We start from the raw sequence: 15343 nt of genomic DNA, 5'->3' as shown, positions 1-15343 counted from the left end.
CCCGGCACACTTGCTGCGAAGAGCGGCACTGGGATCGTGTGACACAGAGGGAACCAGCCCGGCCTGCAGCCGCTCCCGCCGCTGCCAGCCGGGCTCCACAGCCCCACCGCCGGGCTCCTACCACCTCCTCCCGAGAGAGCGCCGTGATCCCGGCCGGCTCTCCCGGGAAAGCTGCCTAGCTTTCCTGCCGCGACGCCCAGGTCGCTCCGTGTCTCCCGAGGGGCAGAAGGCGGCCGCGCCCGCCATGCCCGCCCGCGCCCGCTCCCGGCCCGGCCCGCCCCACCGCCCCCCTCGCCTCCCGGGGCGTCCCGGCGGGGAGGAGCCCAGGGGGCTCCGGGCGGGGCGGGGCGGTCTCGCCGCTGGCCGGGGCCGCCCGGAGCCGCCTCGGTTGTCCCCATCTCGCCCCGCTCCCCCCGCGGCGGCGGCGGCAGGACCAGGTGAGAGCGGGGCGGTGCCCGCTCCGCTGGGGGAGGGCCCAGGCGGCGGCGGCGGCGGTGGCGGCGGCTCCCGGTGGCGAAGGAGGGGCCGGGCGGGAGGAGGTCGGGCGGAGGGAGGCCGGGCTCGGCTTGACAGGAGGGAGGGAGCGAGGGCAGGAGGTGCTGGTGGCTGCGCTCGCCGGGCGCGGGTGAGTGAGCGGGCGGCGGCGCGGGGAGGGCGGCGGGCGGCGGAGCGCAGCGGGCGCGTCCCGGCGGATGGCGGGCGGCCGGAGCGGGGAGGCGGCGCTCGGCCGCGCCCGGCGGACGGGGAGAGAGGCGGGGACACCGGGCGGTCCCCGGCTCCGCTCCGGGGGCTCGCGGCGGCGGCGGCGTCTCTTCCCTCGCGGCGACCCGGAGGAAAGTTTCGGGGATGCCGGTGTGGCGGGTCTCCCCCTGCCCCTCCGCCGCCCGCGCCTCTCCGCCGGCTCCTCGGAGCCCGGTCGCCAGCCGGCGGCTGCCCGCCTTGACGCCGCTGTCGCTTAGCGCCCGATGGCAGACAAAGCCTCCTCCCCACCTGCAGCCCCGGCCCCCTCCCCGCCCGAGGCGGCCCCGGGGACCGAGGACCGGGCCGGCTGCCCTGACGGGGACGGGCGTGGAGAGCGACACCGGCCCGCCGAGCGCCAGCAAACTTATTTTTAGATGCGCTTCCCATCACAATGCGTCTTAAAAATAGCACGGTTATTATTTAAGGAGTGGGAAATAAACTCGTTCTGGAGGCCTCGTGGTGGGATTATTATTTTATTTTTTTTAAGCCTTTTCTTTTTTAGAGAGGAAAAAAATGTTTCAGTGGTATAGGCAACTGTGGGCCGGCTAATATCCACAGGTGCACCCAGGATGCTTTTACTACATCTTCATTAAGGTCACCCCTGAAGCGTGCGAACAAAGGTACTCATGGCGTTGTCCTCTGCAGTGTGTCTTCGGTGTGAGACGCGAGGTGTGATCTACGTGCACACCTGATTCATGCAATGCTTCCTGTAGGGTTACTCGAGCTTTTTTTTGATCTGTCGTTTCCTTCGTTTTCTGACCTGTCACTCGTCTCCAAACGCCTGCAACATGTGGGTGATGCAGGCTGATGGAGTGATAACAGCCTACAAGGATCAGAGCTGTTTGTTACTTCGTAAAAGAATCTTTCGCTTTTGTTTTAGCTACCGTCTCTCAGCAGACTCTGGTGATAGAACTACCATAAAATGGTCTTATTGCTCCAAATGTTGTAATATTACATCATTTGTATCAATTACCTCGTCATGATTGCTCGCAAAGCAGAGTTCTGATTTTTATTTTGGAGCCCCTACAAATAATTGGGAGACTTGTGTAAAATGAAGCATAAATGAAAATGGAAAAGTACACCTCCAATAAGGAAAGGAACTTTAGGAAAAAAAGCACTGAATTGTAGAGTATTTTAGATTGCAAAGGACCTCTGGATGTCACTTAACTTCTGTCTCCACACTCAAAGGAAGTCCAGTTGGGTAATGTTTCTCAGACTTTGTCTGTGTGAGTTTGACTATTTCCAGGAATGGAGGTTACACAGTCTCTGTGATTATGGTGGTGCCAGTGTCTGACCATCTTTGTGGTTATTTTGTTTTTTTTTCCTTAATCTATTGGCAGTTTCCTGTGTTGCAATTTGTTTGTGTTTCTTCTTAGTCTGCCACTGTGCACCTCACATCCATCCATGGGTGATCAAACTCATGTGCATCTGTCGTTTTAGACACTAGAGGAAGCCATGCTAGTGTTTTGAACCAAAGAACCGGTTGTTTCACAACATCATTTTAAATATAATGGCTAGTTTTTATTCTTATACATCAGAAATTTATTAATCCCAAACATCTGCTTAACATTTCCTGTTTATTTGAATGTGGTTAATAGCAGATTAGCATATTACTTTGAAATGCATAAACGCCTGATGGAGACTATTTATTGGTGCTTTCCTTAATAAATGTCTCAAATAATTTACCCATCTCTGTCCCCTGGCCTTGTGTTCCTTCACCTGAAATTGAGATTGTTTACTCCCAACTTTTGCTAGAGTCTTTTCACCATCAACAGTGTCATATATAGTCTCTTAAAATGGCAGTGAGTCTACTCATTTTAATAGAAGGACAGCTTTTTGGCTTTGGTCTTGAAATAGATTTTCCTTGGGGAGGGATGTGCCATGAACAATACAGTACAACCTGTTATTACTGGGAAGTTGCCTTTGTACTATATAGGCGTTGTTTAATGCTCTGGAGTTGGTTGATATTTATAATGCTGTTGATGTGGTAAATGATGTGGGGACTCTTTTTTTTGTCCAGCAGGAAAAAGTAAAAAAAAATCTTCTGCGCTGTGCAGAATAAAAATCTGTGTGTTCTCCACCATGGCAATAGCTTTCAAAATTACTTGTTTCTTAATTTGTGTAAATTCTTGGATGTTGCTGATAATGCCTCAAAAGCAGGGGAATATATTTCTAATGTGATTTATAGCATGTCACTTCTGGACGTGTCTGGGTGGAATTTCAAAATATTAGTGTGGTGCTGCTTAATAGAAAATGCTTCTGAGTAACTCATGATTTCCATTAGAGCCGTATCAAATAATTTATTAGAAGCTGTTTGAATGACTGGCTGCACTGAATTTGATGATATTTAGGATCATTTGATAAATAATTTAACTTATGTTTCCAGATAGCAGCTGCCTTTTTATAATGACGGGAACACCTGACGGGTCCATTCATTGACTTGCAGTAATTGTAGGGAGCTTCCACTCAGGAAGAAATCAAATCTATGGGTCATTTTTTTTGTGGTGTTGTTTTATATTATTTTATTTAGTGCTGTAATGACTCTGTGAGTCTTAAATACTCTTGACATTTATAAATCCCTTCTGCAAGCTTACTAGACTCTAGATTATGTATTTGAGGTTTTAAATTTTACCACCACTAATATTTTAGGTCTTTTAAAATGGTATTTTCTATTTCAAATGTGGACTGCTTAGTCTATGTTTTTCCCAGTCTGAGGAAAATCTCCTGATAGTATGTAATTATGGTTAAATAAATAAATGTTATATTACACTTCCACAAAATAAAACTTTTTTGGGGATATAAAAGCTGTATTTTATTTGACAGTATTTGAGGGTGATTTGCATAGCTGGAAAAACAGCTTATTTTGTATTGTTAAGATCAAAGTCTTGGAAGAGGTGATCGTCAGGATAGCAGTGATTCATATAATAGATTTCAGTTTGAATTTGGTCAACAATGTAAAACTGGGAATGCTCTTGTTAGACTTAAAAATGGTTTGCTTATTGTAGTGCGTACAGAAATGCTGTCGGTGGCTTTAACTTTATTGTTATAGGACAGAATTTCATAATGCAGCTCATATGCTTTCAGTTTTATGGCCTGGAGGACTGAATGTTGGAACGGCTGTGCTAAATTAAACCTGGGGTCTGTGACAATGACTAATAAAACATGCTTCAGAGGGAATTGTGAGAACAAATGGGAGGTAATTTGCATCCCCTGCTCAAGGTGAATATGATGCTTTGTAGTTTGGAATTGGCTTAAAACCTGAATAATGTTTAATAGCTCTTCAGATGTTATTATGCATAATTATGATAATTTTGGACATACTTGTTGCTGATATAAGTAACCAGTCTAGATCTGTGGCTAATTTGGGGGGCAGATAGTTTATGCTGGTGTTTTGTTTGCTTGCTTGTTGCCAGACTGTTTCTAGACTCAGGCCAAATTCACTTAATATTTTCCACCAGATTCAGTGATTGGGGCTAATGTGACATTTGGGAAAAATAGGTTCTTCTGCCCACAAAGTTCATAGTTTGAAGTGTAGTGGTGACAACACTCACCTGGGTGTGAAACCTGTCCAGGTGCAGATTGCTTTTCTGTTTGTGTTGGAGCAAGGTCTGGAACAGAAACTGTTTCTCAGAGAATTCCACTATCACTGGTTTGTAGGCAGGTCTGGGGTGTGTATCTCTCAGCTTCTCTTGTGGAATTGACATAGAGATCATGCCTGTACTTGCTAATTTGGTCTTTTATTTTGGACTTGGAAAACTTGGGAAGTTTGTGCTCCACAGCTGTCCTAGTGAATGTTCAAGTATTTTAAATATAAACAACATCTTCAAAAAAGCCTGAAGTTACACTGATACGTACTAACTTGAGTCTCCTGAGCTCTGGGCTCGACTTAAAAGTCAGGGTAAAAAAGCATTGTTATTATACAGTGTGTTCCTGAATATTGCTTAATTCCATTGTCATATCATCTTGAATGAGGGATGCTTATCATCTCTCATGTATTCTAAGCAATTGTTTCTGAATACTGTTAGATTCTTGGTGTTGGTGGCTTCTGGTAAGAATAGATTATGTGCTGTATGAGTATGTTTTTATGAACTTGCCATTGTGAGGTGGAATGGCACCAGTCAGTATTATTCAGTGAATACCTGTGAGTCTAAGTATAAATTTCACTATGGTGTTATGACTTTTTTGAACTTCATTAGGAATGCAGCCCCATGGAGGGTTTTGAAATGGTGAAATTCTGCAGTTCCTACCATAAGCTCCTGACAGGCTCCATACTATGTTTGAGGACTTACATCTTTGAACTTTGATTGAAATTGCAGGTAGTGCTGTTCCAAATCAGTGTTCCCTCAGCTTCTGTGTCTAGTGAATGGCTTTACATTCCTTATTTCTATGAAGAAATCCATTATTTGCATATATGCACCCAACTGGCCCTAAAAGGAGTGTAGTTGGTCCTGCTCAAGAGTTCCCTTTCCTAGACTAGAAGTCAGTCAGCTGCTGTGTTAATCCCATGAAAAAACTCCACCAGTTTAAGTTATCAGTCACTAATATTTGTACTAATGTACAGTCCAAATCTGTTTTCACAAAAAGCTTTGTGTTTGCAACATGACCACACATTCTGTTCTCATCAGTGCTGGCATCACTGCTGCAAGCACGAGACTGCTATAGATGGCAGTGTCAGGCTGGGGAAATGATGGGAGAAGTTATGGTGACTACAGGCTCCAGGAGGTGAGAACTAAATTTAAAACCTGGATTTCTGTCCCTAGTAATTGAAGTTTCTTTCCCAAAATAGCACTGATAAAAATCGTAGCTTTCATTGTCTTTTTATTGTATTATCTATGTCAACCAAGAAATGTTCTTAAATGCTTTAGGCAAATGTCTAAAAGGAGGGTTAAAAATGGAGTAGGTGTGTACTGTCATACTTTTGACTTCTTGGAAATTTGTACTTCAGGAAAAAAGATTCTTATAAACCTCTTAACATACTTTTAAATGAACTGGAACAAAATGTGGTATTACTAATAGTATTATTAATGTCTGTTAAATATTTTGTTTTCTTTCAGTTACGTAAGAGCACAGGTAATTAGAGTGCTTTGAAAGGAGTTTAAATACAAGTGTCAGTTGTCATCGTAAATGAGTGATTGTTAGGATGTGGATTTATTTTATTCTTTGTATCATAATACGTGGTTTGTCTTGGAGCAGCAATTGCAAGACCTTCATACCAGGCCATGACGGAGCATACAAATTTGGCATGGGATTCCAAACTGGAGCACCTCACTTGAGTAAGATTGGAATTTCTCAGGACACCCCACTTCTTAGGGAGTGGAAGACATTCAGCAGCACTATAGGATATTGCTGTCTTTCAAGTTAAATAATAGGTGTATTCTTATTTCAGAGACAGGCTCTTTGCACAACAGATCCCTGAAAAAGAATCTTTCTCTCGCCTTGTGGAAGGATTTATTTGGAAACAGAACACCTCTATTCATTCACTGCAGGACTTTCACTGTGATCATTTTTTGTCTACCTGACAAGCTGTAAAAAACCAATACAGTGATATTTGGGTTTGTTTTTTTTTAATTTGAAGAAATCAACTACTACATCATTAACATTTTTTTTCACATATCTTTACTAAAAATCTGATTCCATGCAAAAGCAAAAATATTTTGAATAGATGATATTGTTCTTTGAAAGGAAGTACTGCATGCTTGTGTACCTGGCAACAGGAAAATATAAACTAGTGCTTTCAGAAAGCAAGTTAAATTTCTCCTACAGTAGAAACAGGTTTACTTGTCGAGACTGACAAGCTTAATGTTTCTGGGCAAGAACACGACTTTAACCTCTGTGTGATGAAATACCACAAATGATGCTGTAGGTAGTGTTGGCATTGAGGATGAAATGACAGACAAGAAGTTACATAATTGTTTGTGATTGTACCATAGCTGCCTAGATTATTCCTCAGTCAGTGATTCCATACATTGCTGTTTAAAAGGCAGTTTTACCAGACTTCACAGAATTCATCAGTCTCACTTTTTTTTTTTTTCTTTTTCCCCACAGCATGACAAGGTCTGAAATGAGTTAGAAGGAAAGCTGTATGCTTAGCATTTGTTCAGAAATTATTTAATGGATCTGGTTAATCTATCGATGAACTGTCAACTTGGTTATTATTGAACAAACATTTTCAGTATCTTAAAATTCTTCATCTTATATACATAAAAAGTTGTATACATTGCTCATTAGGAATATTTGTAGCAATAGATGTTCTGAGAGAGGGATTGTTTTGGCTGTTAATAGTTTCATTAGACTACCTTTATTAGAAGATTGAAAATTAAAATAACATGATTTACGTTTTTCATATTATATTTGCCTATTTCTTCTGTCTCCTGATTAAACATGATCACCATTGAGAGCAAGTATGCCCTCCTGTGAAGTCTGGAGTTAGTGAAGCTCATTTCCTTATGAATTTGTGTTTTTATGGTTCCTCTGATGGTTATGATCAGTGTTTTTATTATGTTGAAGGTATGGTAAGATTTCTCTCCATGTGGACTCTGCTAATGTGTAATATGATGTGAATCCATACTCCAGCCTTCATCTCATTCAGGGCATCTATTGGAGCTGTTTGTCAGAAGCTTGTTCTTCACTTGGCCATCTGTTTCTGTAAAGCATGTAGCAGTTTAACTACCTTAGAGGTTGCTATCCTGTCAGAAATCAGTAATACCTGTCAAGTGGTTCAAAACTATTGGGAGAGGAAAAGAGAGATGTTTGCAAGCCTCGTGATCGCATAAGCTTCTTAGCTTTGCCAAAGCAGACCTGAAATCTGTATTTTAATTATTCTGCAGCACTTGGGATTCTGATACTCTCCTTAAAGAGCTATATCCCAAAAAGAAAATTATTTGTATATGAAAAGTTTAAAACGTGCTGAAACCAGATAATATTTCTTATAATATTTAGTGTCAATAGGATACTCCTAAAAATACTGACTTATTTTTAATAACTGTCAGACTCACATTTTTTCCCCCTGTAAATTCTATGATTTCATGGATATTTTGTAATCAGTAATAGCTACAATTCATTCCGGCGAGACATTTTGATGAGTTTTTATTTTACTTAATATCCTTTACTTGATATCCTTCAGTTTAATATCCTGAATGTCTGCAAGAGTTAGTACAAGGAGCGCAGATGATGTGTAGGATTGGGTCACCTGTAAAGAAGAGTAGCTTCAACATATACTAGGCTCCTGCTTCCCCTACTAGAAATACTTGTGGAGTCCCATACTCCGACACAATGTTTGTCTCAGTTTCTTTTATGATGTGTTATTTCAATTCTGGTCTGTTGCGGTGTCATTTAGCAATCTTGTTCTGGAAGTCATAGTACAGAAGTCATCTTGAAATGAATCCATATCATGCGAATAGGAAGCTGTCTCATAACAAATTAAAATTAATATCCTGCTTCTTTAATTGCAGGAAGAAGAATAGAAAACTGTTTTCTGTCAATAATGTTCAATCACAGTTAGACCCTGCAGGACTCTGAAGTGTGCTATTGGTATTGACAGGCTGTACATTCTCAGGAGTTGTCGTGCTGTAAAAACAGATGAGAAGTAAAATCCCAATAAGGGAGATAAATTTAAAGTAAAGATTGCAAAAAGAAATGTAATTTTTAATTTAAGAAAACTTGATAGATTGATAGGAAGGCATTGGAAGGGTGAGTGTGGATAGGGATGGAATGAATGAAGAGCATAATAAAGAATGAAGGGGGAGAAATTGCCCTTTATGGGGAAAAAAATGAGGGCTGGTAAAGCCTTTTGAAAATCATCGGAGTCCCAGGCAAAGTAGAGCATAAACCTCTGAATATACTAATTTGAATACAGTCTTCAAAAGGATCTGCATTATTCTTAGATTCATGTCAAGCTGACTTTTTGAATAGCTTAGATTTTATTGCATGATTTGTTAGCTGTAACTAATTTGCTAGCTGTAAGTCATCTAGGCCTGAATCTTCACTTCTCAAAGTTTGTCTCATAAAAAGATAAAGCAAAAAACTTTGTAAGTCTGGACAAGGAGTGTCAGAACCACATGAGAATTTTGTATGGCTGATTTTCCCTGTTTAGGAACAATACTGGAGGGCTTACACAACGAGGACTTTGTGTCACCACACGGGCTTAATAATGCTGCAGTAGTATTTTTCCCCAGTCTAAGCATGGCAAGTAAAACAACTATGGCAATTTACTGCAGCCTCATTAGGCAGGTGCCCTTCAAAACAAAAATGAATATTTTATTTTGCTCTTGCAGTTCTTAAAATGATTACTAATGTCATCTAGGAAGGTAAAAATACATAATTTGTTTTCATGCTTTGTACACACAGTGTATCTTGTTGGAAAACACTGCTATTGGGCTGTCATAGAACGACTACAGAACAGCTGCCTGTATATTTAGCCCTGACAGTTGTATCGGGTCAGACTGAATGTTTCTGAAAGGGGTAGAGAAGGTCAGCTACCATCAAGGAAGCTATGATCCAACTGGAGCAGCCTCTGAGGAGTAACAAGGAAGAGGAAGGAGGGAGAAAATGAGAAGGTGCAGTGCTGGTAAAGTTTGGGAGATGGAGAAGAATGGGCCTGCCCCCAGCAGAAGTCGGTCCTCAGCAGCGACGTCTGTACTGCTGCATCCACAGGTCTGGCCCTGGCCACGTTGCTAAGCTGAGCTCAGCCTGGAGCAGCTGTGTACAGGGCATGAATCCTGATCCAAGGACAAGCTGAGTGGTGAACAGTATAAAGAGTTGGTTTGGTGCTCAGGATGGCTTCTTATACCGCCTTTCGTTCTCTGGTAAAAGATTTTTAGGGCGCTGAAGCTGTATATAGACTTATGGAAATACCAAATTTTTAGTGATGTTATTTAGAACAAGTTGTTCTAAATTATTTATTAGTCCTTGGAGGAAACTACGTGGATATTCTTCACCCGAGGAAGTGGCTGAAGATTGCTGGACAGGAAGTAAGGTCCAGAGGAAGGTGTATTTCCCACAGGGACATAGCTATGGGTTAGATTTGATTCTCAGTTTTTTTAATAGCATCAACTGGCAACGAACTGGCTTGAATTCTTGTTGTGCCCAGTTACATTGTTTAAGGTTCCTATTTTTGTATTTTAATTAAATACAACTTCAGAGCCTAAAAGCTATGGTCTGAGGGGGGGTTCTCTTCTTACTTTCTCTCTGTTTTAGGGGGGATGGGGAAGCATGACTGTTTTCATCTGAATTCTGCATTCAGATTCTGGTTTCAGCTAATTTTAATAACTCAGCTAATTTTGCTAATTTCATTAGCAAGTGCTAATGCAATTTGCATAAATAAGAGGCCAAAAAGAACAGGCAAGAACATATTCTTATTTCTGACATATTGTACAGTGCACAAAGTTCTTTGTAAATACAGGTATTTAATATGATGACTTGATTAATTTTTGCCAGCTTTCCAGTGATTTTTTTGAGTAAATTTCCTATTTAAATTTATAAGAGTATTTAGAGTGAGAGGGGGATTTTCAATATATTTATTATAAAACATGGAAAAGACTAAAATTTCCTTAGTTCATACTGTCAAAGTAGTCAATAGAGAGAAACAGTGTGGAAAGTGAATGTTGCTGTAGCTGGCTATTTTCATTGTCTTTAGAGTGATTTCCATGCTATCCTTTTCCTATGACTACTTTCTTCTGCCTTGAAAGTATCTCTGTGGATTCTTTCTTCCCTTAATAATTCTGGTCTAGTAATTCACATTCTAATAGCTAGCTTTGAGGTATATAGCAACAGGATCTACAGTCCCACTATTCACAAATGAGTCTTCATTCTTTATGCAATCTGATTATGTTCCCCGTCCCTTGGGAGGATCCACAGTGCTGCCTTCAGGACTCTAGAACAATTTGTGACTGATGAAAGTCTGATGGTCCTCAGGCCAGTGAATCCACCTTGGAAGGAGCCCTGTTCAAATGATGTCTGAAGCATTCTGTAATATTATTATTATTCTAATTTCTGCCACTATTAAAAATGAAGGAAAGGAGGAAATGGCCAAGCTGGTTACCTAATTGTTTTCAAAGATTTGCATGAATCACATAGGTGGTTTGTTGTTTCTTTTCCCCTTTGGGAGACGGGGAAGAATAGATACATCCTTAATATGCCATGTAAGCCATATTTGAGCATTGCTGTGGCAGGTAGTTCTATATGCAGAATACTAGCCTTGATGAGGAAAGGGAATTGTGTGTTCTCTCTATCCTTTTTGATGAAAGACTAAAGTCTGTGTAATAAACTAAAAAAATGTCAAGTATGCAAGAACTTCTTTTTAGATGGTGTGTCATTAGTTTATGTAATTAACTGACAAAAATATCTGAGCAGTGAGAAGATGTTGTTATTTCTACAACAAAAGATTACATGCTTAAATGCAATATATGCATTTAACTATTCTTGAAGTCCTTTCTTCTGTAAATCCTTGCACTTCAAAATACAAGCAAACTAGATGCAGCAACTAAAGAGACACTTTCCCAATCCAGAATTGTCTGCTGACGAATTTCTTGCACCTTCTGTCAAACCATCTGCCACAGGCTAATGAACAGACAGCGTGCTGGATTAGATGTAGCACTTGTATGAGCGATTTTGATAGTTCCTGTGTTCCTTTCAGTGGGAACTCTGTGATTAATGAAGCTTAGAGTTAAATTTTTGAGGGCAGGGGTGGGCAAGTTCTTTCTTTGAGCTTCCGCACTGCAGGATGCCGTTGACAGAGAGGAGTGACAAACCTACATCACTTGAAGCGTCATTTTTGAAGCATGTTTCAATGTTTTCTTATAAGCCTTCATTTAGCAAAAGGACATCTCAGTAACCTGTGTTGGATGCCCATGAGAAGTAATAGTTGAATTGAGAGGAGTGCAGAGCTGTACCTGTTTTGGGCTGGGGGATCATTGCAGTTCCAGGCACCAAACATCACTCTGTAGTATAAAGCAGATACCAGAGCTGGAGCTACAACCTAGCTAGAGCAAATACCAGCTTCATTTCAGACTTCTCTCTCTGAGGAATCCACCACCATGACCTCTTAGAATTTCTTCCTGCTATTCTGAGCAAGATACCACACTGTGAGCTGACACTGGCAGGAAGTACGACCACAGATTTTCATCTAGAACACAAAGAATAAGTTTATTTCTATTACCTCACTAACTGGGGGATCCCCCAGCAATACCCAGGCAGAGGCACACAAGAGGCAGGCACTGTTAAGTTTTGGTAGAACGCTAGAGAATCACTGGCCTGCAGTTCACACAGGTTTATCAAGGGCTCTCCCAGCTGCCAGGTCATTTGAGCGATTTACAGTCCTCCTCACCAATCTTTGACTTTTTAACACATTCCTCCCAGCACACCACAAGTTTTTTTTCCAGTAGCAGACACAGATCTTGTGTTTGAAGCTCTCTCTATACAGACTAGCAGAGAAAGCATTTATTTATTTAATTCCAGTGTATGCCTTTTTGAAGTATTCTTAGATATACTTCATAGATGTATTTGTGTTACTCTTTAAGTCAATCATTCTTGAATTTTTCAGCACTAAAAAAAGGTTAATGATGCTGTTTGGTCACTCTTTAGTGATTCCTACAATTACTATTGAAATGGGAGCTGCTTGTAAACATCAAAGATCCAGAACCAACAACAGTAAGTGGAAGTGACTGGCCTTACCACAAAGCTGTCAGCGCTGCTGATGGTTTCCAGTCTCTAGACCTGCTCGTGATCAAAGCAGAAGCACGTCACTGAACATAGGTGGGCTGCTCTAAGGACAAAGGAGCAGGGAACCAAAGGATGCTCTTCCTGCAATGTGGTAGTTGCAGTAAGAGCATTCCTTTTTGCCTGTTAAACCACTCTTAGAAGCAGCTGGAGTGAATCTCTGTTGGCCTGTCAAGAGTTCTTGCTGGAATCTTTTGCCATACTACATTTGCTCTCTGTACTATAATATTTGGCTCATGATTACTGGCATTTTGCATATAGATCAACAATGCAATTTTTTTTCTTTTGTTCAATTGTTGTTTTTTTAAAGTGTTGAAGAGTGAGCATGCCCAGGTGCTCCTCAGCACCACAGGTGCTTCTTTGCTGGCAGAAATTCTGATGGCTTAAAATTTTTGCTAAATCAGCTGTGACATAATGATGCCACTGCAAGAAGATCCACAAGGTGAAAAACCTTTGTGGTCATATTGGAACAGTCTGTGTGTTGTGCCTGCGTGTGTTGCGTTAATAACCAATCATTGGAACAAATTGATTTTTTTGCCCGATCTGATATGCAGCCTGTTATCTTTGATGTATCTAATGAAGTCTCCCAATTCAGTAAGTTGTACATAGATAGTGCACACACCAAAAAAACCACTGTGGGCACGGCTGATAGATCAAGCTATTTCAGTCCATGCTTTCTGTCCTAGCATAACTTAAGTGACTTCATGCTTTCAGTGTGCCTACTTTCAATAAACTGACCAGCTTAGTTTATGTAACGGTCAAAGAGGGCAAGAGTCATTGCAGTTCATTTGTCATTCCTCATCTCCTCCAGCTGTGCATAAATTCATGGAAGTTAAAAGTAGATTTGGGGACTTTCTGGAGTTAATGTTACTGGGTTGTGATCGCCATTTCATACCTGAAAAGACTCTGAGATCTCTGTGTAAATACTTATTTTTATTCTTTTATATGTAGTCAGTTAAACTCAGAAGTTAAAGTTGCTTCTGAATTATAGGCATTTTGGTGACCAACTAGGGCATGATACTGTGTAATGCAATTCTGTAGCAAATCTCCTTAATTTTTACACAAGATACAGCTAAATGAGCTAAGACTGATCTGTTAGAATTCCTTTTCTTTTTCTCTCTCTTTGCTTGTTTATTTACCAGCTTAAATGCTTTAAAACCATTGTTGTTGCCTGAAGCATATTCAAGTTTTTTTGGCATTTGGGGGAGGGGGAACAGATTTCGGGGTCTGTCTCTTAGTTTTGTTTGTCCCAAGCAAGGCCATGAAAGGGTAACTAATTTTACTGATGTGACATCTTTATCCTCTCTGGCTGACACCTGCAGCATCTCAAGCAGCACTGGATGATTGTGTGTGTGTGTGAAGCTAAATCAAGACCCTAAGGCCATATAAGTGATATAAAGCTGTTACAGTATCCCAGAGCTACAATATTGTAATAATTGTTGACATGTGTCCTTTGAAACATCTTGAGGAAAAATACTAAGGTCAGAAATTCTATGGCATTTGGTGCTCTTAAGGAGGCAAGGAGCATCATTTAATGAACCTTTAAGATGTGGGCTGCTGTACTGGAACTATTTTAAATCCATCTGTATCCTCACTGCTGCTGGAAGGATCAATCCCACTCAACATCACTGAGTGCATTAGGCTTTAACAGCAATTTGGGCTGGGTCCAATTATCATGACAAGTAATCTTTCAGACCAAAAACATCTTAAAATTTGGACTCTAGTCATATCTACCTTTGAATAGATAGTTTTGCTATTTTTAATTTAGTTGAAACTACATTATTTAATTTCCACTTAAACCTATCAGTTACAACCAGAATGTACTGCATCTAGTAACTGTCTGGCCTCTTCTTTTCTAAAAGATCTGAAAACTCAGTTTTAAGTTTTAATTAGTGTGTATAGTGCAGATTGTGGTAGGTGTGTTGTTAATCCTTTTTTTTGTTAAAGATTGAAAATAAATCCACTCTGGCTTGCCTCATATAACCTCACACTTCCGAATATCATCTGTGGAATATTGCTCTACAATTTAAATTAAAAAATCCCCATACTAAGTCTCTATCATTGGGCTACATATGCTTCAGAAAGCCCTATGGATTTCACTACTGGCCAGATGGAAAACTGTGTTAAATAGGAAAATAACACTTTTCACCATGGTCTTGTTTAATATTCATCATAGACGTTTTACTACTTAAACAAAGAGATTATTGAGACTTAGTTGGTGGTCAGAGTGAAAGATAACAAACAGCATTTTTTACATAACAATGTTAAAATAGCCAAGTTTGTTCAAGGCAAGATTTTCAAACAGCAGCTTAGTTTATTTGCTGTTTCTTGAAATAAACCATTTCTTCTCTAAAGTATTTCCATATTTTTTTAATAAACTCTTAATTTTCATGCGAAGCTTAACAATAACGTCTCATTTTAGGATGCCGATATCTTCTAGTACTTCTAGTAGAAATTCTTCAGTATTATTAGTTCCTGTGGTTAGGCTTTTATTTAAATATCCTGCTTATTTGTGTGAATTGTTACTTTATCATTTAATTTGGAAGTGTAATTTGTGTAGGTAGTCTTGTACATTTCTCCTTTTGGGCTGGAGTTAGAACAGGAATCTAAACAATTTGAAGTTCAAGTTCTGAAATCTTATAGTCTTAGGTTTGTGTGAAAACCTAAACCAAGGTTTGCCAAGTGAGCTTGGCTGTCTGTGAGACCATCTCTTCAAAGTCTTGTAGTCCAGTTCTGTTGTGATCTGAGAGTCCTGTGATTCATTAGTGGGGTTATAATCCATGGCTGTAAATATTGGAAATTGCATGGGTAGAAATGGCTCCTAATGTCATTTGGTGCATGTGCCATCCAGTGTATGAATGAGGAGATTGAGTCAAGAGCCCAAATT

General features: G+C 40.6%; 1 protein-coding gene across 2 annotated transcripts in view; it reads left to right on the top strand.

The window, feature by feature from the left end:
- The first annotated feature begins 352 nt into the window (after positions 1–352).
- Positions 353–15343, top strand: part of FRY (FRY microtubule binding protein) — a 220208-nt gene continuing 205217 nt past the window's right edge. For both annotated transcript variants that reach the window (XM_088067734.1, XM_088067729.1), the window contains exon 1: positions 353–437. The gene's annotated coding sequence lies outside the window, so the exon portion shown is untranslated. The remainder of the gene's footprint in view (positions 438–15343) is intronic.

The sequence above is a fragment of the Pseudopodoces humilis genome, chromosome 2, assembly GCF_049639895.1.
Source record: "Pseudopodoces humilis isolate 2021_Gansu_Grassland_sample_001 chromosome 2, ASM4963989v1, whole genome shotgun sequence".
Taxonomy (NCBI): domain Eukaryota; kingdom Metazoa; phylum Chordata; class Aves; order Passeriformes; family Paridae; genus Pseudopodoces; species Pseudopodoces humilis.
This window is presented reverse-complemented; position numbering and strand designations above follow the sequence as displayed.